This window comes from Macaca nemestrina, chromosome 18 (assembly GCF_043159975.1).
Source record: "Macaca nemestrina isolate mMacNem1 chromosome 18, mMacNem.hap1, whole genome shotgun sequence".
In the NCBI taxonomy this organism is placed as follows: Eukaryota; Metazoa; Chordata; class Mammalia; order Primates; family Cercopithecidae; genus Macaca; species Macaca nemestrina.
In genome coordinates, this window is record NC_092142.1 from 21,594,644 (window position 1) to 21,621,664 (window position 27,021).

General features: G+C 42.4%; 1 protein-coding gene across 1 annotated transcript in view; it reads left to right on the top strand.

Annotated features, from left to right (window-relative positions):
* LOC105485010 (heparan sulfate-glucosamine 3-sulfotransferase 2) overlaps positions 1–27,021 on the top strand; it is a 107,003-nt gene that overhangs the window by 59,447 nt on the left and 20,535 nt on the right. The window lies entirely within an intron of this gene.

Here is a 27,021-nt window from a genome sequence, read left to right on the forward strand (position 1 = left end):
GGCATGAGCCACCACAGTGTGACCTGAGTATACAGCGTTTATAAAGCCTACAGTCGTATACAGGAATGTCCTAGGCCCTCACAGTCATTCGCCACTTACTGGCTCTCCCAGAGCAACTTCCAGTCCTGCAAGCTCCGTTCATAGTAAGTGCCCTATGTAGGTATACCATTTTTAACCTTTTATACCATACTTTTACGTTCTTTTCCCGTATTTAGACACACAAATGTTTCCCAATGTGTTGCAGTTGCCTGGAGTATTCAGGACAGCAACATGCTGTCTAGGTTTGTAGCCTGGGCACAAGACTATACCATATAATCTGGGTGTGTAGTAGGCTCTAACATCTAGGTTTGTGTAGGTACATTTTGTGATGTTCACACAACAAAGTTGCCTAATGTCACATTTCTCACAACATATCTCTGTCACGGAGTGACACATGTCTGCACATAATATTGCATTCCTTTCTTCCCCTCCCAAGTTCAAAATGAGTCGAGTCAAGAATGAGACAAATGGCCATCAAAATGTCAGCTATAGCAAACTATGCACCCAACAAAGGACGAGTAACCAGAATCTACAAGGAATTCAAACAATCAGCAAGAATGAAACAAATAATCTCATCAAAAAGTGGGCTAAGGACATGCACAGACAATTCTTGAAAAAAAAAAAAGATATACAAATGGCCAAGAAATATATGAAAGAAATGTTCATCATCACTAATGATCAGGGAAATGCAAATCAAAACTATAATACAATACCACATGACTCCTGCAAGAATAGCAGTAATTTTTTAAAACGTTAAAACATAATAGATGTTGGCATGGATATGGTGAAAAGGGAACACTTTTACACCACCGGTGGAAACGCCACCACTATGGAAAACTAGCACAGCCACTGTGAAAAACAGTGTGGAGATCTACTAAAAGTAGATCTACAATTTGACCCAGCAATCCCACTCCTGGGTATCTACCCGGCAGAAAAGAAGTCATCATATGAAAAAGACACATGTACATGCATGTTTATAGCAGCACAATATGCAGTTGAAAAAATATGGATCTAGCCCAAATGCCCATCAATCAATGAGTGGATAAAGAAAATGTGGTATATATGTGCCATGGAATACTACTCAGTCATAAAAAGGAACAAAACAATGGCAGTTTCAGCAACTTATATGGAGTTGAAGGCAGTTATTCTAAATGAAGTAACTCAGGAATGGAAAACCAAACATTGGATGAGGGATAAAAGACTACGCATCGGGTACAGTGTACACTGCTTGGGTGACAGGTGCACCAAAATCTCAGAAATCACCACTAAAGTACTTATCCATGCAACCAAACACCAGCCGTTCCCCAAAAGCTTATTGAAATAATAATAATAATGATGATAAAATGTCAGCTATATCACTGGTGAATGTGACTGGGAGATATGACTTTAGTTCTGAAGTCACTAGAGCCTGCTGGGTTAGACTCACCCACCTGGTCACCTGAATAGTTGGGTGACTGCAACCTTTCCCCCAAAGAGCTCTCTCTCTGCATGGATGGCACAGAGGAGCAGGAATACTTTAGTTGGAGGCTAGCTGGTCCTAGCAGGATTGACAGGGAGGATTGCTAACCATGGCGTGCTCGGTGACTTCTCCTAAATTTGCCAACTAGTTGACTCGACATGAGCAGACTGGTTATAAGTAGGCAGGGAAACGGAGCCTCCTTCTAACACACTAGGTTGGCCTGGCGACTTACTGCAGAGTGGAGGATGCATGTCTTTCTTTATTGGTCCATGAGATGCTCATTTGTACAGAGGAGAGGATCTGAAAATCCAAGAGAGTTGTAGGATCATGACTTATGCTGAGAAGGGTGCAGGTTTGTATCAGCTTGGATTTCATCCCAGACCTACCCCTAACTCCAAAGTACTAGGCAAGCAAATCATCCACAGAATGTATGTAAGATGGTGTTTCACTCAACATTTATTAGTACCTGACACGAGCCAGGCACTGTGCTAGGCATAGCAGTAATGAAGAGGAAGAAGGCAATGTCTACCCTCAAGGTGTTGCTTGTCTGACCAAGTAAGACAGTGCCGTGTAATGAGTGCAACAATATGGATATTACAAGGTATCCAGGAGGCAGAAAGAAGCAAAGGATGAATTCTTTCTTGTATAGAGGGGGATAATGAGGGCTTCTTGGAGGGAGTGATGCTGGTGCTGATACCTGAAGGACAAGCAGGACCCCACCCACAAGACAATGCTGGGAAGCACGTTCTGGGCCAAGATGTGTAAAAGTGTGTTAAGTGCTGGGAGAAACCTTAAATATTCCTGTATTACCAGAGTTCAGGCTGTGCAGAGGAGAGTGTCTGAGATCGCAGCTAGTGTCAGGTGTGGAAAGCTCCAAGTGCACTGCTCAAACATATTTAGAATTTATTGTGTACATTATGATGTCTTAAACTTCTGTCATTCATGTAGCCCCTTAGGGATTTTCTTCATATCAGCTACCTGAGTTTTTTGCTTAATTTTTTTTAGAAGGTCAACTTTTTAACACTGCAGAAAATGGAAAACAGGGATCCTTTGTCAAAGAAATAAGTAAACAAAACCCAAATGATGTTACTCAATTCCGATTAGACACTGTTGCCCGTGGAAGGTTCGGAGCCTGAGACCTGCCCTGTCTTGGTTAAGAAGGGAGATTCGTACATATTTAAGTCATACTAACACTAAATTGAGACTTTGTCCTCAACTAAGGGAGGAGTTGAAAGGGATTGACCATCTGGGTCTGTGATGCAGGGTTAGTTGATGATGGGCTCACTGACCATCAGAAGCATCCTCCCTCTAAGCCTGGGGGAAACACTGAAGGATATGAAGCGGGGGCCTAACAGGGTCAAAACAAAAGAAATAAGTACATTATAGAGCATTTTAGAAGGTGGTAAGTGAGGCAGAGAACAACAACAAGAATTGAGGGTGAGGGGTACTGAGGGAAGGGTGTTGCAATTTTAGACATGTGGCCAGGGAAGTCCCCCTGAGATAGCAACATTTGAGTGCAAGCCTGAAGAAGGTGAGGGAAAAGCCATGTGGATATCTGAGGAAGCACTTCCATGCAGGGTGGATGGCAGGTGCCAAGGCCCTGGGGTAGGCAGGTGTCTGGATGTTCAATTGCAAAACAATCAGTGAGGCTGGAGTGGAGTAAGGGAGGGTGAGATGGCTGGAGACAAAGTCAGAGAAGTTAAGGGAAGCAGGGCAGAGGGTCTCCTGGCATTTGCCCAAAGCCCTATCTACATATTTCTGCAATCATCTTAGAGGGAGAAAAGTTAAAAGGTCAGCTGGCTGCTTCATGCTCTCTTTTTATGAGCTGAGCACCCATCTTAATAATAAGTCAGTGCCAGGGCCATCTATGCAGACTGCCTGGGCTCTGGCTGCAAACTCAGCAACAGTGCCATGTCGTCACCAACCCAGCATCTCTGTCTACACAGCCCCAAACTCAGGCTCTGTTTTCTGAGCAAATAACCAGTCTCATTGATAATTTCTTTGGATTCCAACAGAATCCACCAGGTGTTTCAGTGTCTTGTAGATGGTCTCCAGAGCTTTCTAATAGCTAACGCCCCGCAGGCGGGACTGCTGATATCACCAGCACTCCCGCCTTCGGAACTGTTACTGGGCTCGCCAGGGGAAGGTAACTGAGCTCCTCTGAGGACTGTGTTCTTGCCAGGTATTCTGCACCATGCCCTTGGAAGGATAAAGGCAGAGGGTGGATGAGGTGGGGGTGATGAGCACACTCTGCTGGGGAGCATCCCAGTTGGAAATCCACCTCAGGGACCCGACATTGAGTGCACATGACCCGAGTGAGCTGGCCCCACTTTACATGAGATTAGCTGTGTCTGAGGTGTGGCAAGGGAAGGAAAGGAGCTCTGAGCTAATGAGCTGAGTTCCTGGCAGCATTAATGCGGCCGCACACCCAGCAGGCATTACCATCCATCAGTCTGTCAGTCTCTCTGGGGGCCGCTGGAGTGTAAATTAATCTGGAGGTACCGACTCCACTGCCGAATTCTTCCTCCAATATGTTTGTGTCTGAAATTGTTTCCTGGGCTCCCAGAGAAGATAAGGCAGTCACTTCTGCCTTCTGCCATCAAAGCATGGGGATTTTTCATAACCATGAACCCCAGACTGGACTCAGGGACTTGGGAGGGAAACTGTGATTTCCAACCATAGACTGGGTGAGTCATGGTGAGAAAGAATAAGGGGCCTCTGAAAATGCACAAAGCTCCATAAAGCACAGAGCTCGGCCTCTGGGACTGTTGAAGAACATTCTGCTAACTTAGGTATTGGAGAGTAATCAAACCACATAAGGAAAGGCTCACAGCTGCTAACTCTCCTATCTTGATTTGTCTTCTTGCCAATAAAAGTGTGGGGGCCAGGGGTAGCTCATTCCTGTAATCCCAACACTTTGGGAGGCCAAGGTGGGAAGATCACTTGAGTCCAGGAGTTTCAGATGAGCACGGGCAACACAGCAAGACCCTATCTCTAAACACATTAAAAAATTAGCTGGGTGTGGTGGCACACCTGTAGTCCCAGCTACATGGGAGGCTGAAATGGGAGGATCGCTTCAACCTGGGAGGTTGAGGCTGCAGTGAGCCATGATTATGCCACTGCACTCCAGCCTGGGTGACAGAGTGAGACCTTGTCTCTAAAAATAAAATAAAGTTAAATTAAAATTAAAAACCGGGGGGGGGGGAGGGAAACCTTCAGTAACAAAGTATAGAAAACAAATGTGTACACTCTGTCACCCAGATATATACATCTGTTGTCTATATGTTCTGTTTTACCTATCCAGTCCCTTGTTTAGCTGGTACCACTTTGATTTTTGTCTAGGGAGACTTTTGTGCCATGTGGCCCAGGTTAAGGAGTGTATAACGCTGCCCTCCTCCCATGGAGATGGGCTCGTGACCTGGGCTGGCCACTCAGGGAACTCCATGCCCCTTGGCCGCTGGGATTTGTTCAGGAATGGCATGTGACTCAAAATGGGTCAACCCAAAAACTCCCTAAGATACGGTCTATGGACTCTGGTAGAAATAAGTGTCTTTTCCTCTGGGATCAAGCTGTGAGGATTACGTAGCCCAGGTGCTAATAGACACCTTTGCCAGTCACCTGAAGGGAGCGATCTGCAAAACGAAATGAACATACAGAGAACAGCAGAATCGAGTGATGGATACAGAGAGTCCCAGGGATGCTATTGGATGCCTTAGATCTGGATGGGCTTGAGACTAGATGCATCATGGGACTTTCAAAGTATGCGTGGCAATACATTCCCTTGTTGTTTGAGCGAGTTTAAACTGAGTTTCCATCATCTGCAACCAAAGGACGGATCTCCATTCAAATTCTAGTTTTGCCAATTACTAGCTAGATGATTCTGGGAAAGAACTTCCCTTGTCTAAAGTCACTTCCCTCGTCTGAAAAGTAGAAATAATCACAGCACATGTCTTGTAGGGCTGCTGGGAGAGTTGAAAGGAACACCTATGAAGGCTCCTGACCACTTCTTGACTTCAGCAGGTGATTTGTGAAATGCTGTTTCCCTTCCTTCTCCACTGCCGAGCGTTGAGCAGACATCGGTGCTGTCGGGAGGAGACAGGGCTGAGTCCACGTGGTCACCGCAGGCTCTGAGGGCTCTCCTGGGCCCTGCTTCTTGCTCTGTCTCTACCCTTGTTCCTGTTTCCTCATCTCCTCTCAGTCTCCAGAGGGCTCCATACTCTACGGAGGGTCTCAAAATCCACATTCAGCCATATTGGAATGGAAAGAGCCAAAAGAAGCCAGTTGAGAGAAAGCAGAGCTTGCAGGAAGCTGACAGGAGTGGGAACGAAGGGGTCAACCTAGGGGAAGATGACTCTTACAACAGAATCCTAACTTCTCAGAAAGATGAGGACAGGAGGGTTCCCGGGGGCCTTGGAAAGCTGGAGAAGCCTCTTCACAGCATCTAAAAGACTTACGACAAAGGTTCATAGGGTTACTTTAATTCTGGGCAAGATTCACATGTACAAGAACTGTGGGTCCTTTACTCACTTCTCTTCTCCTAGCATCTTCTCAGGTGCCTGGAATCGAACAGGTCCTTTGTAAACATCAGCAAAAGAAAGAAGAATAGGCCAGTGGCTGAGGCATGCAGGCTGCAGACTGGCAGACAGTAGCCTGAAGAATCAGGAGACACAGTTTACTTGGCTCTTACCATGTTTTTTGTTTGTTTGTTTTTGTAGCTGTTGATGTTATTTAAAAATAATTTGCCAAAATTTTATAACTGAGAAATTTTGCATGAAATCTTTATTTCTAACATCGAATTTTAAAAATGATATACAAGGTCAGGTGTGGTGGCTCACACCTGTAATCCCAGCACTTGGGGAGGCCGAGGTGGGAGGAGTCCTGGAGCCCAGGAATTTGAGAGCAGCCTGGACAACATGGTGAGACCTCATCTCTACAGAAAATTTTTAAACATTAGCCAGGCTTGGTGGTGCATGCCTGTGTTCCCAGCTACCAGGAAGGCTAAGGTGGGAGGGTCAATTGAGCCTGGGATGTTGAGACTGCAGTGAACTGTGATTGCACCACTGCACTCCGGGCTGGGCAACACAGCAAGACTCCATCTCAAAAAATAAAAATTGATATACCTAGGGTTTTCAAGAGAACCTTGGAGATCAGTAAGGGAGTAAACTTAGCTGCATTAAGATTCCCAGATCACTGGGTGCAGTGGCTCATGCCTGTAATCCCAGCAACTTGGGAGGCCAAGACAGCTCACTTAAGGTCAGGAGTCTGATACCAGCCCGGCCAGCATGACGAAACCCTGCCTCCACTAAAAATGAAAAAATTAGCTGGGCATGGTTGCACGTGCCTATAGTCCCAGCTGCTCAGTAGGCTGAGCCAGACTTGCTTGAACCCAGGAGGCAGAGGTTGCAGTGAGCCAAGATTGTGCCACTGCACTCAGCCTGGGTGACAGAGTGAGACTCCATCTTAAAAAAAAAAAAAAAAAAAAAAAAAGAGAGACTGGGTGTGGTGGCTCATGCACTTTGGGAGGCTGAGGCAGGCGGATCACAAGGTCAAGAGATGGAGACCATCTTGTTCAACATGGTGAAAGCCCGTCTCTACTAAAAACACAAAAATTAGCCAGGTATGGTGGTGCACGCCAGTATTCCCAGCTACTCAGGAGGCTGAAGCAGGAGAATTGCATGAACCCAGGAGGCGGAGGTCACAGTGAGCCGAGATCGTGCCACTGCACTCCAGCCTGGGCAACAGAGAGAGACTCCATCTCAGGAAAAAAAAAAAAAAAAAGAAAAGAGAAGAAAAGATTCCCAGACTGTAGCAACATTCCTGCTATCTATATACTCCATTTGGGGAAAATTCAGATCACTTTATAGTGCTTGCAGAATATTGTAAAGTGCAGCAGATGCCAGTTCCCAAGCACATGAGCCATTCTTGCCTCTGAGAACCACAAGATGAAAGCAAATGACTGTAAAGAAGCTCGGGAAGTGTCCCACCAGCCCAGCTGTATCAGACAACTATTGTCCATAACATCAGACCCGCAACTCAGTCAGGGTTTATACCCTTTTAGAGAGAGCCAGAAAAAATTGGAGAGGCCAGAAGGGCAAGGAAACTAAAAAACAGGTCCGATGAGAAAGAGTTGAATGAATAGGAGCTTTTTCTGGGACAAAAGAGTTATCTAAGACAGAAGTATTTGAAAAGCTGTTATGTGGAGGAGAAATTGGGTCTGTGCTACGTAGGGTGGGTAGGAAGTCCAGGGATCCACAATTAGCACAATCCAAAAAATAAAGTGAGCTCTTTTAGAAAGTCACTCTAGTGGCTAGAATCTATGTAACTGGTGTTTGTTTTTTGTGTGTTTTTTTTTTTTTTGGATTGAAGGTAAAATATTATATGATGGCTAAACTGTACACTTTCCTTCAGTTGAGGTTTGAAGTCAACAATTAATGCTTCTCCTCACTTTCTGGTTCTAAACTAAGTTAAAAAATAGGTGCAGATGGACATTAAAATATAATTTATACTTGTATTCTTGATCAAGCTAGATTGAAGAATACATCTGGAACCCAAGGCCAAAATTAGGCATTCCATAGCTACTCATCACCTCTTAAACTTGACTTCGGTATCTGCCTGAAGGAAAAGTTGGGGCACCCACCTAGCTAGCCACAGAGGAGATCTGGACCTCCCTCACCTTCTCTGGGGCCTCGTAGAGAAAAATCATAGATGTGGCTTCCAGACCCACCTCTAGAAATCAGAACAATTTGGTCCTGCCCCACTGAGGCTCTATCATTTTTCTGTAATGGGCAAGTCACAGAGACAGAGGAAAAGTGAAAGACCCAAGGTCAAGAAAGGAGTTGAGCTATGCTTGACCCAGATTGCACCATGTAAACGTGAATTTTGACATCTGATACCTACAGGGCACTTGTTATGTGTCAGGGACCATTCTTAGGGCTTTACACGATATAATGTATCTCATTTTATCTCACTGAATCCTTGCAACAACCCTATGAAGCATTACTACTACTGTCTCTATTTTATAGATAGAAACCCAAGGAATAGAGAGGTTAAATAATTTGTATAAGAACACACTAGTTAAGAGATTGGGCTGACTTTTAAACCCAGATTCTTCTGACTCCACGTTGGAGATCCTGCCAAGGTAAAAGGAAAAGCAGAAGCTTCATTTACAATAGTTTATGGAGAGGATGCGGGTGTTGGCGGGACTCTCCTAGCTTCTCATCACAGGATTCTATCCATAATAGAAGGAGCTTCGCATTCTTCTTCTCCCTGAGCCCTGGGACAGGTCCTGTAGCTTCTGGGTTCAAACCTTTGCTTTGCTATCTTTGAACTGGATGGCCTTGGGTAACTTCCCTAATTTCCGCTTTCCAATCTGCAAAATAGAGAAATATATATATATATGTATGTGTGTATATATATATACACACATACATATATACTCTCATATATATATATATATGTATATATATATTCTCAGACTTGCTTGAACCCAGGAGGCAGAGGTTACAGTGAGCCATATATATATGTATATATACATACACACACACACACACACTCACACACACTCTCTCTCTCTCTCGGGAATATATATATATATATATATATATATATATATATATATATATATACACTCTCAGTTTTATCCCCTGTGCAAAGTTAGTCAGGCTTCGATCCCACCTAGACATCTACCTTGACCATCCCTCCTTTTGCCCTGTAGCTTTTCAGCCCTGAACCATTGCATTTTTCACTCTTTTTTCTTTCTCTCTCTCTCTTTTTTTTTGAAACAGAGTCTCACTCTGTCACTCAGGTTGGAGTGCAGTAGCATGATCTCAGCTCACTGCAACCTCCACCTCCCCAGTTCAAGCGATTCTCATGCCTCTGCCTCCCGAGTAGCTAGGATCACAGACAGGTGCCACTATGCCCAGCTAATTTTATTTTTAGTAGAGATGGGATTTCACCATGTTGGTCAGGCTGGTCTTGAACTCCTGACCTCAAGTGATCCGCCCACCTTGGCCTCCCAAAGTGCTGGGATTACAGGTGTGAGCCACCGCTCCCAGCCAACATTTTTCACTCTTGAAAACTGCCATATTGCCACCCCCTCCCCCATCCCCCGTTTTTCCCTCTTTAAGGATCTGTGAGAGGTGGCTTAGAAGAAAAAAGTCTTGCCCCAACTTTGATTCTGTAAGCCTCCAAGATAGAAAAATCTTCCAGATGTCAATGCAATCCATAGTCCCTAGAGATAAAATTGAGAAGGGGTGGGGGGAAACCAGCAAAAAAAACAAAAAAAACAAAAACAAAACAAAACAAAAAAAAAACCAGGAGGAACAGAACTTTAAATCTCACTCTCTGCTAGAAGACTTCACTGTATGTCATTGTGGATGCCATGTAGTCCTCAATTTTTTTTTCTTTTTTTTTTTTTTGAGACAGAGTCTCACTCTGCCGCCCAGGCTGGATGCAGTGGCGGGATCTCAGCTCACTGCATCCTCCGCCTCCCGGGTTCAAGCGATTCTCCTGCCTCAGCCTCCCGAGTGGCTAGGATGACAGGCGCATGCCACCATGTCTGGCTAATTTTTCTATTTTTAATAGAGACGGGCCTTCACTGTATTGGCCAGGCTGATCTCGAACTCCTGACCTCAAGTGATCCACCTGCCTCAGCTTCCCAAAGTGCTGGAATTACAGGTGTGAGCCACTGCGCCCAGCCAAGTCCTTAATTTTTACTGAAGATACTCCTCTGCCAGGGGCAAAGTGGGGAAGACTGAACAGAAGGTTCTGTAGACAGTCACCCAGTCCACCCACTGTGGTCACTGGTAGACAAAATGCCTGGAGTCAGAGATAGGGACAGACCATCTGGCCCAGTCCAGCTGTCTCAGCCTGTCCCCAAGGGTCAGGCCATTAGAAATCAGCCTTTCTTTCCTGGCTCATGCGTGGAAGCCCAGGCTCCCTCATACCCCAACACAGAGAGCTGAATGTACATGGCTTACAGGGGATGCCGTTAACACACAGATTATCTTCTAAGCAAAGTAGCCCTGGAGGTTCATTTGCTTTTCCCTCAAAACCCTCTCCAGGCAGCTACGGATTCTGTTTTATAGCTCAAGTTAGCTGCACAATTAAACCCAAAGCAGCTCATTTACGAATATGAGATGCCAAGTTTCCCTGCAAAACGTAGCAAAGTAACAGATGCTTTAGAGCAATAAACAAACTGAAATATAGCTTTTTGTTTCTTTCTCTGATACTAATGGGCAGAAAACCTTTCTTGGGAAGTACAACTTGGGGATGCGGTGATGTAAAATGCTGTGTTCACGTCTCTCCATTGGACACAGGGCCTTGATGACCCATATTTGAAGACCTACATTGGCCCAAATCCCTGGGCTTCTTGTGTGAAGTGCAGGGATGCTGCTGGCCTCACGGAAAATAGACAGAGTGCTACTTCCCTGTAAGCCCAGCTATAGGGGAGACAGCTTGGTAAACTAAGTGAAGACTTGGTTTCACCTCCATTTCTCCCTTGGCTGGGCACCCTTGGCCATAAAACAACTTGGCACAACTTTAAGTAGCGGGCCTGACGCAATTATTTTTCTACCACCTAGAGAGTGACCTCTGTTTCATAGATTGAAGAAACACAACAAATTCAAGAATCCAAAAAGGGAGACATTTACTCTATTTTCCTTTGCTGGCTTATACTTCACATTTTTGGTGTTACCGTGGCTTCGATTCCACTTCTTTTTCATTTTTTTTTTTTAAAGACAGGATCTTGCTCTGTCGCCCAGGGTGAAAAGCAGTGGTATGATCATGACTCACTGCAGGCTCAAGCTCCTGGGCTCAAACGATCCTCCTACCTCAGCCTCCCAAGTACCTGAGACTACAGGTATATGCCTAGCTAGTTTTTACATCTTTTTATAGAGACGAGGTTTTGCTATGTTGCCCAGGCCGGTCTCAAACTCCTGACCTCAAGTGATCCTCCTGTCTCTGCCTTCCAAAGCACTGGGATTACAGGCACGAGCCACTGTGCCTGGCCTGATTCCACTTTTAAATTATGAGTCACAATTCATCAGAGTCCCTAGCATTTCTAGTGATTTATTGTGTGCACCTGGGAACCTCCCACTCTATTCCCCCAATGGCCATTTCAAACCTTTCAGTCCACTGTAAATCTTTGGCCCTGCTCTTCAGCACATGACCTTGCTCCTGCAAATCCTTCCATTTCCCACTGTCTTTGTCTGTTTGGGTGGCTTATAAACAACAGAAATCTATTTCTCACAATTTTGGAGGGTGGGAAGTTCAAGATCAAGGTGCTGGCAGATTCAGTGTCCAGTGAGGCCCCATTTCCCGGTTAATTAATAGCCATCTTCTTGCCGTGTCCTCACAAGGCAGAAGAGATGAGGGAGCTCTCTGAGGTCTATTCTATAAAGGCACTAATCCCATTCACTGGGCTCTGTCCCCATCAGCTAATCACCTCCCAAAGACCTGACCTTCACATATCATCACCTTGGGGATTAGGTTTCAACATATAAATTTTGGGGCAACACAAACACTCAGTCTATAGCACCTTCCAAACTATTTACACAGCTGCCTGCACCTGTAGCAGACACGATCGGTGCTTGGTTCAGATCACGGTTAGTCTTCACCCTCACATGATGAAGGCTGTGACTCAGTAGGGGTATTCTTGGCCCATGAAGGCCAAGGTGGGAGGATCGCTTGAGGCCAGGAGTTTGAGACCAGCCTGGGCAACACAGCGAGACCCCATCTCTACGGGAAAAACAACAACAACAACAACAACAACAACTAGCCAGGCATGGCTACATGTGCATACAGTCCCAGCTACTCAGGAGGCTAAGGTGGGAGAATCCCTTAAGCTTCCAGGAGTTCAAGTTTGCAGTGAGCCATGATCATGCCACTGTAAGCCAAAATTCTGGAGACTTCATAAGCCTGGAGCTAGCCCTCAGTGAATAACAGACAAAGATGTGGAGGATAAATACAACAGCTTTCTTGTTCTTCAGTTGGGACAACTCTAGGCTGGATCCCACACTGCCTTCCAGAGCTCCAGTGGGACCAAGCCTCAGTTTCCCACAGTGGTAACTGGCTTAACAGCACACCCTTTATTGGCTTCCTTTCTGTCTTACTCTCTGGTGTTTTCTTAGATCACCTTCCAAATACATTTCTTGTGTTTAAATCCTTGTCTCTGTGTCTGTTTCTGGAGTGGGGACAGGAGAAACAAATCTGAACACTCCCTAAACCAGTCGCTATTCTTTCACTCATTCAAGGCTAACTGATCTGTGCTCTTACGCCCACATATAACTGAGGCTGTGTAATCTCACAGATACAAAGACTACTTTTCAAGAATATCTCTGGCTTTTCTTTCTTATTTATTTATTTATTTGAGACAGGGTCTCGCTCTGTTGCCCAGGCTGGAGTGCAGTGGCACGGTCTCGGCTCACTGCAACCTCTGCCTCCCAGGTTCAATAAATTCTCCTGCCTCAGCTTCCCAAGTAGCTGGGACTACAGGTGTGTGTCACCACACCCGGCTAATTTTTTGTATTTTTATTAGAGATGGGTTTCATGATGTTAGCCAGGATGGTCTCGATCTCCTGACCTTGTGATCCGCCCGCCTAGGCCTGGCAAAGTGCTGGGATTACAGGTATATGTCACCACACCTGGCCCCGTCTCTGGCTTTTCTTGGCATTAGACACCATTGACTATTTGCTCCTTCTGGAAACTATATGATCTGTTGTTGGCCGCCACTTCATCTGAGTGTTAGTTTGGATGTAGATTTAACCAAATTAATGTTGGCTTAACTGAGACACTCTTGCACTCTCTGGGACACAGTGAGGTGCCACTGCCTCATAGGCTGTCATTGCACCTTGGGTGCATTTCGCCCTGAGCATTTCTCTTTGTTTTGTAGCCCTTTGTCTTCTTGGCTAAAACCTGAATTCCTTAATTAAGGCAAAAATTTGCTATCAGCACCAGGGACAGTACATAGCACAAACAAGTTCCCCTCTCTGTCAATGCTGAATGAACTGGTTGACAAAACTGTACAACAGCCATGGCATCGTGACAGTCGAGGTCGGCCCATCTTCCTTTATGCTTTAGCCACACACAGAAGTGTCTAGCTGAAAATTCACATGCAAAAACTTGGACACACACACACACACACAAACACAGACACACATTTCCTAAAAACAGACAAAGGAATAAGCAGAGACAACAATGAAAGCTTCAGACTCACAGACTTTGGTGACAAATTTACAATCAAAATCAAACTTATTTGCAATGATAATGAGTATGGAGGGAAGTTGTGAAGGGCATCCATAACATGTGCCAACACTTCATATACAATTATTTAATCATATGAATCATTCACTGAAGCCTCACAAAAGCCCTGTAAGAAATATACAGGTTGACCGTCCCCAATCTGAAAATCCAGAATTTGGAATACTCCAGAATCCAAAACATTTTGAGCACCAATATGACAATTCAAGGAAATGCTCATTGGAGCATTTCAGATTTGGGATTTTCGGATTTGGGATGCTCAATCGATAAGTATAATACAAATATTCCAAAATCTGGAAAAAATCCCCAATCTGAAACACGTCTAGTCTCAAGCATTTTGGATAAGGGATACTCAACCTGAATTGCTTTCTCCATTTTAGATGTGTGGAAACTGAGACTTGGGGAGCTTAAGGAACTTGCTCAGTGTACCTCAATTTTTAGGTGATGGAAACAAGATTACAACTTAGATTTGTGTTTTTCACTAAAATAGTTTCCAGTAGGGATTACCCTTTACACATTCAACAGGTTTATACCACAACCAGGAAGTGAGATGAGATGGGAGACTTTGGGAATTGCCTATAAATTTCTGGGAAATAACAGACTTTTGACAAAAATATTTTTTTAAAAATAAAGTAAAATACAACCGACTAAATTATTGCCTCTTCAGCAGTGACTATTCTTAGGATTGACTTCACGATATAATAGTTAACCAGTGAATAATTTCCTCTATTTCAAGATTCTTGGCATAATAAGGAAAACCCCACATATCCTTCATTACAATCTTGTACAATCAGAAAAGAAAAAAGCTTCGGATTATCTCTCCTTTGACCTCCTTGCTAATCCGAAGATTACTTTCCACACAAGGGCTTACTAACAAGAGTTAACTAATAATTAATTACATGTATATGACAACATGCCCATTGAAAAATGGGGAGATATGAGAGATACAATTTAATAATCACATTAATAATCAGAGTTTGGGGTTTCCTACAAAGATTTTCGTTTTAAAGGAGCATTGCTTTATTTTTTTTCTCTTTGAAACCATTGAAATGTTTTTGACCACAATAGAATGATACATTTTCTCATATTTTACCTTTAGGGATATCTAAAAAGCCAGTTATTTATAAGCTTACCAGAGGACAATGTGAATGTTCTTTGTGATTGCTTTTATCCTGTTGTTAAAACTTTCTTTAAAGAGATCCCAGTTATATACATTTTTCTGCAATAGGTGACCTTCCTGAGGAAGGTTCTTTTAATGCAAAAGCACGTACATCTTTATTTTGTCAAACTTTTTAGGTCTTACCAAGCACCAAGCACTGTACAAAGTACATCACACTTAATTATGACAATAATCCCAGGAGGCTAAGCACCACAATTTGACCCATTTAACAGAGGAGAAAACTGAGGCTTAAAGAGGTTAAATAGCTTACCCATGATTACTCAGGAGGTGGGCAAGTAGAATTAGAAACCATGTCAGGCAGATTCTAGAGTCTGTAGGTTTAACCACCAAACTCTTGGGCCTTCCGAATTTTAAAGAGCTATCAAACTGACCCATTGCGTGAGAAGTGCCTTTCCGTGGATTAAGTAAAAGCCTTAACCATCTAATTCTCCAGGCATTCAGCAACTGGCTGGAGGCACTAGTAGATAGAAGAAATCACCTGTGTTTAACAGAAAATGGCCAGAGTTTGCTGACATATTTAGCTAATCCACATAGAGCTCGCTGATGAGGATTCTGCTTAATTAGTTATGGAATTTTTAAAAACGAGCAGATGTGCTATGGTGAAATGCATTTTACTTCCTGAACCCTAGGGGAAAGCATTGGGTAGGTTCTGAGGCTGTGTACTTACATATCTTGATTGAACATTCAGCTGCATGTTTTGCAAGACTCAGGTATCCTGGCCTGGTTCCAACATGGATAATTACATTCTGCTTCAGTTCTCCCACAGCTTCAGGCAGGTACAAGGTTAATCATAACTACAGCTAACAAGCGCCTACTACGCATCAGAACATACTGAGAAATTTCCATGCATCATCTCGAAGCCTTTCCACACTTCTGCAGAGTGAGTTTTATTTTATCCCCTTTAATGGGGAAACTGAGGCTCAGATTGAGGTTAAGTGACTTGCCTGAGGCTGCACAACAGTAAGCAGCAAAACAGAAATTCAGACTTTTCCCTTGTACAATCTTCATTTGGAAAAAAAAAAAAACAAAACGCACTTGACCCAAGAAGTCAAAGGGTGCAATGAGGATATAATTTGTATTTCAAAGGATTAACATTACAAAGGATTAATTTAAACATTAATTCATAATTACAATTAAAAAATCAATTTTAAAATTACAAAGGATTTAATTTTTTATTTCTTTGATGTCTAATGACTGAATATTTTGCAATATTTCTATCTTCTTTCAGGAATTATGTCTCACAATAAAAAATGAGTTTCCTTCCAACTCTTAGCCCTTCAGTTCCCTCCTCAGAGACCCAATGTAATATGTTCTTATGTATCATGCAATATATTCTATGCATCTACACCTGATTTTCTCTTTGAAGTTGTTGTAATAATTTGTTTGGCTAAAATGGACTCTACCTCTGTGCTGAAGCTTCCTATTTCGAATTTATAAGTGCACAGGGAGTAAAGCAGTGAAGGGTTTTGTATGAAAATCAAACAAAGAATAGGCTGTTCTACACATCTTTCAGGAAAAGTCGTCAAGAACTGCAAGTGGTATATTTTATAGGGTTGGGAGAAGTAGAGAATACCAGAATATCATGAAAAAATTATGTCTTCCTTTTAATATCCAGTACACAAATATACAGACCAGTTATTGTGCATATGAAGTATTTTCTGATTTTTGTTAACCTACCAATTTACACTGGCATTTTCCCTATATCTCTAGCATTTTCTAAAACGTTATTTATAATCACAGCATAGCGTTTCATTAAATGAATATCATTTAATGAAATGAATGAATGAATATCATTTAATATTCATTAATTAATTCATTATTAAATGAATGAATATCATTTAATAAATATTAGCATTGTGTTACACTTAGGTTGTTTCTATTATTTCACTACTTTAAATAAATAATACTAAGTTAAGCATCCTTATCCATCTTTTTGCAAATATCTTAATACTTTGACAGGATAAATTATAGAGAGTGCATTCCATAAAATTTAAACTTATCTGCAATCCAAATATGTTATAAGAGTGCATATTTCTATGTGCCATGGATTGCTAAATAATTTTTAACACTGTGATAGGTCAAAATGCTATCTTGGATTTAATTTGTATCTCTTTAATATCTAACGAATGTGAATATTTTGCCAATTTTATATCTTCTTTCAGGAATTATATCTTTCCTCAGTTTTCTAGTGGGACATTTTTCTTATTGATTTATAAAACTTTATATTGAAACTATTTATCTATTATATTTGGAACACAGTTTATCTTTTGCATTTGCTTCCTCTATATGGTGAGTGTTTTGTCTTCCAATACTTTAAAATTTTTATGTGGTCCATCTAAAGTCTTTTTCTTTGCTTTCTTCTAATAATACCATGGTTATAAAGTCTCCCCAATTCTCAAGAATATATACATGTTTATTGATATTTTAATTCTTTGCATCGTTTTCTTTTTAACATTGAATTATTTCATTCATCTTGAATTAATAATGGGGTAGGGTATGAATGAGAAAACCTAACACCATTTTTTCCCCAAATGATTGACTAATTGCCTCAACAAAGCCCCAATAATTCATAATTTCCCAACTCATTTGAAATGCCACCTTTATCACGTGTTTGTTTTCACGTAGCTCTACTTATTTCTGATGTTGTATTCTCTCCTGTTAATCCATTTGTCTGTTCCTGAGCCAGAACCACACTGTTTTAATTACTACAGCTTTACTATATATATATATATATAAATATTGACTATTACGATTCCATCCCCCATGGCTCTTCAAAATGCATTAGCTCTTTTCATTCATATACTGATCCAATAGAAACATTATAATTATTATGTCAAATTCAATTTTTAAAATCCTTTTGGGATCTGGATTGGAATTACACTTGATTTATACGTTCATTTGAGAAGAATTGATGTCTTTCGAACATTACAATTTTCCATCTCTCCAGTTACTAAAGTTTTAATTGAGTTGTCTACACATTATAGAACAATATTAAATATTAATTGTGTTAGGGGACGTCTTTGCCTTGCCTAACTTTAATGAGACTTGCAGTCTGGAGTTTATGGGGACAGGTACTAGAGTAAAAACGCTTGGGGGGGGGCAGAGCAAGATGGCCGAATAGGAGCAGCTCCAGTCTCCAACTCCCAGCGCCAGCGACACAGAAGACCGGTGATTTCTGCATTTTCAACTGAGGTACTGGGTTCATCTCACTGGGGAGTGCCGGACGATCGGTGCTGGTCAGCTGCTGCAGCCCGACCAGCGAGAGCTGAAGCAGGGCGAGGCATTGCCTCACCTGGGAAGCGCAAGGGGGAAGGGAGTCCCTTTTCCTAGCCAGGGGAACTGAGACACACAACACCTGGAAAATCGGGTAACTCCCACCCCAATACTGCGCTTTAAGCAAACAGGCACACCAGGAGATCATATCCCACACCTGGCCGGGAGGGTCCCACACCCACGGAGCCTCCCTCATTGCTAGCGCAGCAGTCTGTGATCTACTGGCAAGGCAGCAGCGAGGCTGGGGGAGGGGCGCCCGCCATTGCTGAGGCTTAAGTAGGTAAACAAAGCTGCTAGGAAGCTCGAACTGGGTGGAGCTCACAGCAGCTCAAGGAAACCTGCCTGTCTCTGTAGACTCCACCTCTGGGGACAGGGCACAGTAAACTAAACAAACGCAGCAGACACCTCTGCAGACGCAAACGACTCTGTCTGACAGCTTTGAAGAGAGCAGTGGATCTCCCAACACGGAGGTTGAGATCTGAGAAGGGACAGACTCCCTGCTCAAGTGGGTCCCTGACCCCTGAGTAGCCTAACTGGGAGACATCCCCCACTAGGGGCAGTCTGACACCCCACACCTCACAAGGAGGAGTACACCCCTGAGAGGAAGCTTCCAAAGCAAGAATCAGACAGGTACACTCGCTGTTCAGAAATATTCTATCTTCTGCAGCCTCTGCTGCTGATACCCAGGCAAACAGGGTCTGGAGTGGACCTCAAGCAATCTCCAACAGACCTACAGCTGAGGGTCCTGACTGTTAGAAGGAAAACTATCAAACAGGAAGGACACCTACACCAAAACCCCATCAGTACATCACCATCATCAAAGACCAGAGGCAGATAAAACCACAAAGATGGGGAAAAAGCAGGGCAGAAAAGCTGGAAATTCAAAAAATAAGAGCGCATCTTCCCCGGCAAAGGAGCGCAGCTCATCGCCAGCAACGGATCAAAGCTGGACGGAGAATGACTTTGACGAGATGAGAGAAGAAGGCTTCAGTCCATCCAATTTCTCAGAGCTAAAGGAGGAATTACGTACCCAGCGCAAAGAAACTAAAAATCTTGAAAAAAAAGTGGAAGAATTGATGGCTAGAGTAATTAATGCAGAGAAGGTCCTAAACGAAATGAAAGAGATGAAAACCATGACACGAGAAATACGTGACAAATGCACAAGCTTCAGTAACTGACTCGATCAACTGGAAGAAAGAGTATCAGCGATTGAGGATCAAATGAATGAAATGAAGCGAGAAGAGAAACCAAAAGAAAAAAGAAGAAAAAGAAATGAACAAAGCCTGCAAGAAGTATGGGATTATGTAAAAAGACCAAATCTACGTCTGATTGGGGTGCCTGAAAGTGAGGGGGAAAATGGAACCAAGTTGGAAAACACTCTTCAGGATATCATCCAGGAGAACTTCCCCAACCTAGTAGGGCAGGCCAACATTCAAATCCAGGAAATACAGAGAACGCCACAAAGATACTCCTCGAGAAGAGCAACTCCAAGACACATAATTGCCAGATTCACCAAAGTTGAAATGAAGGAAAAAATCTTAAGGGCAGCCAGAGAGAAAGGTCGGGTTACCCACAAAGGGAAGCCCATCAGACTAACAGCAGATCTCTCAGCAGAAACTCTACAAGCCAGAAGAGAGTGGGGGCCAATATTCAACATTCTTAAAGAAAAGAGTTTTAAACCCAGAATTTCATATCCAGCCAAACTAAGTTTCATAAGTGAAGGAGAAATAAAATCCTTTACAGATAAGCAAATGCTTAGAGATTTTGTCACCACTAGGCCTGCCTTACAAGAGACCCTGAAGGAAGCACTAAACATGGAAAGGAACAACCGGTACCAGCCATTGCAAAAACATGCCAAAATGTAAAGACCATTGAGGCTAGGAAGAAACTGCATCAACTAACGAGCAAAATAACCAGTTAATATCATAATGGCAGGATCAAGTTCACACATAACAATATTAACCTTAAATGTAAATGGACTAAATGCTCCAATTAAAAGACACAGACTGGCAAACTGGATAAAGAGTCAAGACCCAACAGTCTGCTGTATTCAGGAGACCCATCTCACACACAGAGACATACATAGGCTCAAAATAAAGGGATGGAGGAAGATTTACCAAGCAAATGGAGAACAAAAAAAAGCAGGGGTTGCAATACTAGTCTCTGATAAAACAGACTTTAAACCATCAAAGATCAAAAGAGACAAAGAAGGCCATTACATAATGGTAAAGGAATCAATTCAACAGGAAGAGCTAACTATCCTAAATATATATGCACCCAATACAGGAGCACCCAGATTCATAAAGCAAGTCCTTAGAGACTTACAAAGAGACTTAGACTCCCATACAATAATAATGGGAGACTTCAACACTCCACTGTCAACATTAGACAGATCAACAAGACAGAAAGTTAAAAAGGATATCCAGGAATTGAACTCATCTCTGCAGCAAGCAGACCTAATAGACATCTATAGAACTCTCCACCCCAAATCAACAGAATATACATTCTTCTCAGCACCACATCATCCTTACTCCAAAATTGACCACGTAATTGGAAGTAAAGCACTCCTCAGCAAATGTACAAGAACAGAAATTATAACAAACTGTCTCTCAGACCACAGTGCAATCAAACTAGAACTCAGGACTAAGAAACTCAATCAAAACCGCTCAACTACATGGAAACTGAACAACCTGCTCCTGAATGACTACTGGGTACATAACGAAATGAAGGCAGAAATAAAGATGTTCTTTGAAACCAATGAGAACAAAGATACAACATACCAGAATCTCTGGGACACATTTAAAGCAGTGTGTAGAGGGAAATTTATAGCACTAAATGCCCACAAGAGAAAGCAGGAAAGATCTAAAATTGACACTCTAACATCGCAATTAAAAGAACTAGAGAAGCAAGAGCAAACACATTCGAAAGCTAGCAGAAGGCAAGAAATAACTAAGATCAGAGCAGAACTGAAGGAGATAGAGACACAAAAAAGCCTCCAAAAAATCAATGAATCCAGGAGTTGGTTTTTTGAAAAGATCAACAAAATTGACAGACCACTAGCCAGACTAATAAAGAAGAAAAGAGAGAAGAATCAAATCGACGCAATTAAAAATGATAAAGGGGATATCACCACCGACCCCACAGAAATACAAACTACCATCAGAGAATACTATAAACACCTCTACGCAAATAAACTGGAAAATCTAGAAGAAATGGATAATTTCCTGGACACTTACACTCTTCCAAGACTAAACCAGGAAGAAGTTGAATCCCTGAATAGACCAATAGCAGGCTCTGAAATTGAGGCAACAATTAATAGCCTACCAACCAAAAAAAGTCCAGGACCAGATGGATTCACAGCTGAATTCTACCAGAGGTACAAGGAGGAGTTGGTACCATTCCTTCTGAAACTATTCCAATCAATAGCAAAAGAGGGAATCCTCCCTAACTCATTTTATGAGGCCAATATCATCCTGATACCAAAGCCTGGCAAGGACACAACAAAAAAAGAGAATTTTAGACCAATATCCCTGATGAACATCGATGCAAAAATCCTCAATAAAATACTGGCAAACCGGATTCAGCAACACATCAAAAAGCTTATCCACCATGATCAAGTGGGCTTCATCCCTGGGATGCAAGGCTGGTTCAACATTCGCAAATCAATAAACATAATCCAGCATATAAACAGAACCAAAGACAAGAACCACATGATTATCTCAATTGATGCAGAAAAGGCTTTTGACAAAATTCAACAGCCCTTCATGCTAAAAACGCTCAATAAATTCAGTATTGATGGAACGTACCTCAAAATAATAAGAGCTATTTATGACAAACCCACAGCCAATATCATACTGAATGGGCAAAAACTGGAAAAATTCCCTTTGAAAACTGGCACAAGACAGGGATGCCCTCTCTCACCACTCCTATTCAACGTAGTGTTGGAAGTTCTGGCTAGGGCAATCAGGCAAGAGAAAGAAATCAAGGGTATTCAGTTAGGAAAAGAAGAAGTCAAATTGTCCCTGTTTGCAGATGACATGATTGTATATTTAGAAAACCCCATTGTCTCAGCCCAAAATCTCCTTAAGCTGATAAGCAACTTCAGCAAAGTCTCAGGATACAAAATTAATGTGCAAAAATCACAAGTATTCTTATACACCAGTAACAGAAAGCCAAATCAGGAATGAACTTCCATTCACAATTGCTTCAAAGAGAATCAAATACCTAGGAATCCAACTTACAAGGGATGTAAAGGACCTCTTCAAGGAGAACTACAAACCACTGCTCAGTGAAATAAAAGAGGACACAAACAAATGGAAGAACATACCATGCTCATGGATAGGAAGAATCAATATCGTGAAAATGGCCATACTGCCCAAGGTAATTTATAGATTCAATGCCATCCCCATCAAGCTACCAATGAGTTTCTTCACAGAATTGGAAAAAACTGCTTTAAAGTTCATATGGAACCAAAAAAGAGCCCGCATCTCCAAGACAATCCTAAGTCAAAAGAACAAAGCTGGAGGCATCACGCTACCTGACTTCAAACTATACTACAAGGCTACAGTAACCAAAACAGCATGGTACTGGTACCAAAACAGAGATATAGACCAGTGGAACAGAACAGAGTCCTCAGAAATAATACCACACATCTATAGCCATTTGATCTTTGACAAACCTGAGAGAAACAAGAAATGGGGAAAGGATTCCCTATTTAATAAATGGTGCTGGGAAAATTGGCTAGCCATAAGTAGAAAGCTGAAACTGGATCCTTTCCTTACTCCTTATATGAAAATTAATTCAAGATGGATTAGAGACTTAAATGTTAGACCTAATACCATAAAAATCCTAGAGGAAAACCTAGGTAGTACCATTCAGGACATAGGCATGGGCAAACATTTCATGTCTAAAACACCAAAAGCAACGGCAGCAAAAGCCAAAATTGACAAATGGGATCTCATTAAACTAAAGAGCTTCTGCACAGCAAAAGACACTACCATCAGAGTGAACAGGCAACCTACAGAATGGGAGAAAATTTTTGCAATCTACTCATCTGACAAAGGGCTAATATCCAGAACCTACAAAGAACTCAAACAAATTTACAAGAAAAAAACAAACAACCCCATCAAAAAGTGGGCAAAGGATATGAACAGACATTTCTCAAAAGAAGACATTCATATAGCCAACAGACACATGAAAAAATGCTCATCATCACAGGCCATCAGAGAAATGCAAATCAAAACCACAATGAGATACCATCTCACACCAGTTAGAATGGCAATCATTAAAAAGTCAGGAAACAACAGGTGCTAGAGAGGATGTGGAGAAATAGGAACACTTTTACACTGTTGGTGGGATTGTAAACTAGTTCAACCATTATGGAAAACAGTATGGCGATTCCTCAAGGATCTAGAACTAGATGTACCATATGACCCAGCCATCCCATTACTGGGTATATACCCAAAGGATTATAAATTATGCTGCTATAAAGACACATGCACACGTATGTTTATTGCGGCACTATTCACAATAGCAAAGACTTGGAATCAACCCAAATGTCCATCAGTGACGGATTGGATTAAGAAAATGTGGCACATATACACCATGGAATACTATGCAGCCATAAAAAAGGATGAGTTTGAGTCCTTTGTAGGGACTTGGATGCAGCTGGAATCCATCATTCTTAGCAAACTATCACAAGAACAGAAAACCAAACACCGCATGTTCTCACTCATAGGTGGGAACTGAACAATGAGATCACTCGGACTCAGGAAGGGGAACATCACACACCTGGGCCTATCATGGGGAGGGGGGAGGGGGGAGGGATTGCATTGGGAGTTATACCTGATGTAAATGACGAGTTGATGGGTGCAGCACAGCAACATGGCACAAGTATACATATGTAACAAACCTGCACGTTATGCACATGTACCCTACAACTTAAAGTATAATAATAATAAATAAATTAAAAAAAAAAGACAAATAAGCTAGATGTAAAAACAAACAAACAAACAAACAAACAAACAAACAAACGCTTGAATTTGTATCTTAGCTTCACTACTCAGTCCCTTGGGTCTTTGGGTGGGTACTTCTCTGCCTAATTCCCTCAAGTGATAATAAGGTTAATAATAAGGCTATAAAGTTAATAGTAATAGCTCCTTGATGATATTCTGTGGTATTTAAATGAGATAATACATGTAAAAGCTCATATAGCTATGTCTACCACAAGGCTCTCAATAAATGTTAGCTACTGGTATTATTTCATCCTTCAATATGCTAGCGCCTATGGGGTTGAGATGGATATTCTGTTTCACATTAAAGATGCAGCCTTCCTACTTTCTTAAGATTATTATTTTTTTCCTTAATGAGTAATAGATGTAGAATTTACTAAGTGCTTTTTCAGAATGTGTTGAGATGATAATTTTTTCTTTTGACCTATTTCTGCACTGAATTATAACTGGATTAGATGCAATAATATTGATCTTGATGGGATTTGGCAGCTTTTATTTTTTCTTTTTTCCTTTTTAAAATATATATATATTTTTTAAAGGAACAGAAAACCAAACACCGCATGTTCTCACTCATAAGTAGGAGTTAACAATGAGAACACATGGACACAGGAAGGGGAACGTTTTTTCCTTTTTTGAAGCAGGGTCCCACTGTCGCCCAGGCTGGAGTGCAGGGACGTGATCACAGCTCACTGCAGCCTCAACCTCTCAGGTTCAAGCGATCCTCTACCTCAGCCTCCCAAGTAGCTGGGACCACAGGCCCATGCCACCATGCCTGGCTAATTATTTTTATTATTTTTAATGTTTTAGTAATTTTTTGTTTTTGTAGAGATTTGGTCTCACTATGTTGCCCAGGCCGGTCTTGAACTCCTGGGCTCAAATGATGTGCTGGCCTTGGTCTCCCAGAGTGCTGGGGTTCCAGGCGTGAGCTACCACGCCCGTCCATGCTTTTCTTGCAATACATTGTGCTCTGGTAGATTGAACTCGACACTTTGGTCAATTTCTCCCACTGTCAGGTGGGAGTAGCTACACTTCCTGCCAGCATTCTGGCTTGGTGCCTCACCACGTTCTTCTCTGTTCCCTACGTCACCGACCCTGGGGGCTCCCTGGTTCAAAATCTCCAAGACATAATCTTCCCTCTGCTGTCCTAATAGGTGTAGGGCAGCTGCCTGGCTGTAGGCAGGGGAAGTCTCTGTGAATGTAGCTCCTCCTTCTAGAGACCTCTAACATTGATTGTGCCTTTTCCCAAACCTCTCACCGCCACTGGGGTCCCTGGTGCCTCCAGTTCCTGAGCTTTTGGAAGGTTCTGTGTCAAGAACTCACTTTCTCTTCCTTAGTGACACCTCCTCTCCCACAGCCACTTGAGTTTCAGCCTTCTCCTCTTTTCTAAGTCCAATGCCTCTCACAAATCAGCCTCAGGGCCGGGTGCGGTGACTCACGCCTGCAATCCCAGCCACTTTGGGAGTCCAAGGTGGGAGGATCACTTGAGGCCAGATGTTCAAGACCAGCCTGGGCAACATGGCGAGACTCCATCTCTTAAAAAAAAAAAAGACTTGGAGGCTGCCGTGAGCCATGATCGTGCCACTACACTCCAGCCTGGGAGACAGAATGAGACCATGTCTCAAAAAGAATAGATATATCAATAAAAACAAATTAGCCTCCCTTCTTCCAAAAACATGCCTATATTTGTTATCTGCCACCAATGCTTCACCATTTCTCTTTGACATTTTGATATTTATATTTTGTATTCACTTATTATCAATCTAGTGCTAATCAGAGAGGGAGTGGAAGTAAAAGCTGGATTTGATTTACCGTGTTATGTACAATTTCCAACTATGAATTGGTCCCTTTTTCTTTTTTTTTTTTTCTTCTGGTTTGTTTGTTTGTTTTTGTTTTTGAGACAGAGTCTCTCTCTGTTGCCCAGGCTGGAGTGCAATGGCATGATCTCAGCCCACTACAACTCCAGCTCCTGAGTTCAAGCTATTCTCCTGCCTCAGACTTCCAAGTAGCTCAGACTACAGGCACCTGCCACCACACCCGGCTGATTTTTGTATTTTTAGTAGAGACAGGGTTTCGCCATGTTGGCCAGGCTGGTCTCGAACTTCTGACCTCAGGTGATCCACCCGCCTCAGCGTCCCAAAGTGCTGGGATTACAGGCACCTTTTTCAATATTGAATGGTTCACTTTGTCTCATTTAATATATTTGTCCTAGGATTCTACTTTCTGTGGAATTAATATCCTATCTCTAGCTTTCTTTAGCATTACATTTTCGTGATGTATCTTTACCTCTCCATTTTCGTATAAAATGTTCCTGCCTCTGTGTTCTGGGGTGGTCTTGTGAACACAAATGCTCTTATTGTTGTCATTTTGAAAATCGTAGGCCGGGCGCGGTGGCTCAAGCCTGTAATCCCAGCACTTTGGGAGGCCGAGACGGGCGGATCACAAGGTCAGGAGATCGAGACCAGCCTGGCTAAATACGGTGAAACCCGTCTCTACTAAAAAATACAAAAAACTAGCCGGGTGAGGTGGCGGGCACCTGTAGTCCCAGCTACTCGGGAGGCTGAGGCAGGAGAATGGCATAGACCCGGGAGGCGGAGCTTGCAGTGAGCTGAGATGCGGCCACTGCACTCCAGCCTGGGCGACAGAGCGAGACTCCGTCTCAAAAAAAAAAAAAAGAAAGAAAAAGAAAATCGTGGTGTTTGGCCTATTTCCAACAATTTTTAATATTAATACAATCCGTCTTTTATACTTCTTCAACTTGCCTTAAAATGTTTGCTTGCTTTTTTTTTTTTTTTTTTTTTGGC